Source organism: Phyllobates terribilis, unplaced genomic scaffold (genome assembly GCF_046119375.1).
Source record: "Phyllobates terribilis strain yellow unplaced genomic scaffold, ASM4611937v1 Scaffold_329__1_contigs__length_2103183, whole genome shotgun sequence".
NCBI classification, from domain to species: Eukaryota; Metazoa; Chordata; class Amphibia; order Anura; family Dendrobatidae; genus Phyllobates; species Phyllobates terribilis.
The window spans coordinates 635,806-639,000 of record NW_027363089.1 but is presented as its reverse complement, the minus strand read 5'-3'; positions in this window follow the sequence as shown (position 1 = coordinate 639,000).

Here is a 3,195-nt window from a genome sequence, read left to right as displayed (position 1 = left end):
ATGCGGATTTTACATGCGTTTTTCCCGCCAGGTTGAATCGTTTGTCAAGCGTTTTTGCATGCATTTTTGCATGCGGGTTATCAAGCGCTTTTCCAAGCGATTTTAGCATCACTTGGAAAAGTGCTTGACAACTTGGTCACACTATATAAATCCATGCAACCGGCATGGATTTATATAGTGTGACCAAGTTAATAGTTAAAAAAAGAATAAAAATGGTAAACAAAAAAAACATTCTACTCGCCTTCCGATGGCCCCCGGTCTCCTTCTCCGGTGCGTCCGGTGTCTTGGGCGGCTCGCGATGGTGTAAAAGGACTTTCCATGACGTCATTTAGTCATGTGACAGGTCAAGCGACCGCCGACATCAGCGGTCACGTGACCTGTCACATGACTAAATGACGTCATGGAAGGTCCTTTTACATCACCACGAGCCGCCGAAGACACCGGACGCACCATACAGGAGACCGGGGGCCATGAGAAGGTAAGTATAATGTTATTTTTTATTTTATTCTTTTTTAACTACAGGTACTATGGTACCCGGGTCTGGAGGAGAGTCTCCTCTTCTCCAGACCCGGGTACCATCCCCACATTGAATTACTTAATATCCCCATGTGTACATGAAGTCATTAAGATATTATGCAATTCAATGGAAGTCAATGGCGGCAATTACGCCGCGTTTCCGCAAAATTAATGGATATGCTTCAGATTTTTCCGCAATGATAATCCGCAGTGTAAATTTCCGCAGCATGTGCACAGTGTTGCATAGCTTCTGGATACCGACAGTTGCAGTATAAAACTTCACAGAGCAGATTACAGGGGATAACAAGCTTTTACTTCTCAGAACATGAGGTAAAGGAAAAAACGCACAGTCACACAGTACTGCATCAGGAAGTAAGAACAAAATAGAAAATACAAGAGAGACTTTTTTTCTTTTACAATACAGTAAACAAGGAAACTTTACACAACATCGCCATCTACTGTCAGATCAGCATAAAGTCCTCCTTCACACAAACAAAGAAGTCCACAACTGTTGCATATACCAACACACAGCACATGCGGGTTATCATTGAGGACCATGGGGCACGCATTACCATGCGTTTAAGCGTTTTCGCTTCGAAAATTCCGCAGCAAAAACGCTTGAAAAACGCACAGTGGGCACGCAGCCTCAAAGTCACTTCAAAACTGAACAGGTCCCTATAAAAATAAGTTTTGTAAATTTCCTTGAAAAAAATGAAAAATAACTGCTACATTTTTAAATCTTCTAAAATGCTAATAAAATAAAACAACATTTTACAAATGGTGCTGATGTAAAGCAGACATGAGGGAAATGTTATTTATTACTGCTTTTGTGTGGTATGACTATTGGGATTAAAGGCATAATCAATCATAGTTTGAAAAGTGCAATTTTTAAGACATTTTTGCCAAGTTTCTGATATTTTTATAAATAAACGCAAACCATATCAGCCTAAATTTACCATTATTATAAAGTATCATGTGTCACAAAAAACAGTCTCAAAAGCTATGGGATATGTTATTCCAGAGTTATTACTACATAAAGTGACACTGGTCAGATTTAAAAAAATTGGTTTGGTCATGAAGGGGTTAAGCCACTTTGTTACCATTTTGGCTGTATGCTTCGGGTCATTGTCCATTTGGAGGACCTATTTCTGCTCAAGCTTTAACTTCCTGGCTGATGTCTTGAGATGTTGCTTCAGTATTGCCACATAATCTTCTTTTCTCATGAAGCCACCTACGGATTTTGTGATGTGCACCAAGTCCCTCTTGCAGCAAAGCAACCCCACAACATGATGCTGCCACCCCCGTGTTTCACAGTTGGGATGGCGTTCTTAGGCTTCTAAGCTTCTCCCTTTTTCCTCCAAACTTAACAATGGTCATTATGCACAAAAAGTTCAATTCTAGCTTCATCAAACCACAGGACATGTCTCCAAAATTTAAGGTCTTTGTTCCTGTGTGCATTTGCAAACATTAATCTGGATTTTTTATGTTTCTTTTGGAGTAATGGCTTCTTCCTGGCAGAGTGGTCTTTCAGCCCATGTTGATACAGTACTCATTTCACTGTGAATTGTCACTCTGACAATCTTACTAGCTTCTGCCATCCTCTTCACAAGGTCTTTTGCTTTTGTCCTATGGTTGATATGCACATGTCGGACCAAAGCACGTTCATCTCTGGGACACAGAACCCGTCTCCTTCCTGAGTGGTATGATGGCTGGACATTCCAATCTTGTTTGTACTTGCATATAATTGTTTGTACAGATGAACGAGGCACCTTCAGATATCTTGAAATTGTACCCAAGGATGAGCCAGAATTGTGCAAGCCCACAATTCTCTTCCTGATATCTTGGCTGATTTATTTACACTTTCCCATGATGCTACACAAAGAAGCAGTGTGTTTCAGGTATGCATTAAAATACATCCACAGGTGTGTCTCTAATTAACTCAGATGTTGCCCAAAAAACTATTAGAAGCTTCCAAACACATGGCATCATCATATGGGCAGTCGAGAATTGTTTAATCACTTCGCTCCAGAGCCTGTTTTTGCCTTCATGACCAGGCCAATTTTTTCAATTCTGACCACTGTCAATTTATGAAGTAATTACTCTGGAACGCTTCAACGGATCCCGCTGATTCTGAGACTGTTTTTTCGTGACATATTGTGCTTCATGATAGTGGTGAAATTTCTTCGATATCACTTGCGTTTATTTGTGTAAAAATCGGAAATGTGGCGAAAATTTTGAAAATTTTGCAATTTTCAAACTTTGAATTTTCATGCCCTTAAATCAGAGAGATATGCCACACAAAATAATTAATAAATAACATTTCCCACATGTCTACTTTACATCAGCACAATTTTGGAACCAAAATTTTTTTTTGTTAGGGAGCTATAAGGGTTAAAAGTTGACCAGCGATTTCTCATTTTTCCAAAATTTACAAAACCATTTTTTTAGGGACCACATCATATTTGAAGTCACTTTGAGGGGTCTTTATGACAGAAAATACCCAAAAGTGACACCATTCTAAAAACTGCACCCCTCAAGGTGCTCAAAACCACATTTAAGAACTTTATTAACCCTTCAGGTGCTTCACAGGAGTTTTTGGAATGTGGAAGAAAAAAATTAACATTTAACTTTTTTCACAAAAATGTTACTTTAGGACCAATTTTTTTTATTTTCGCAGGG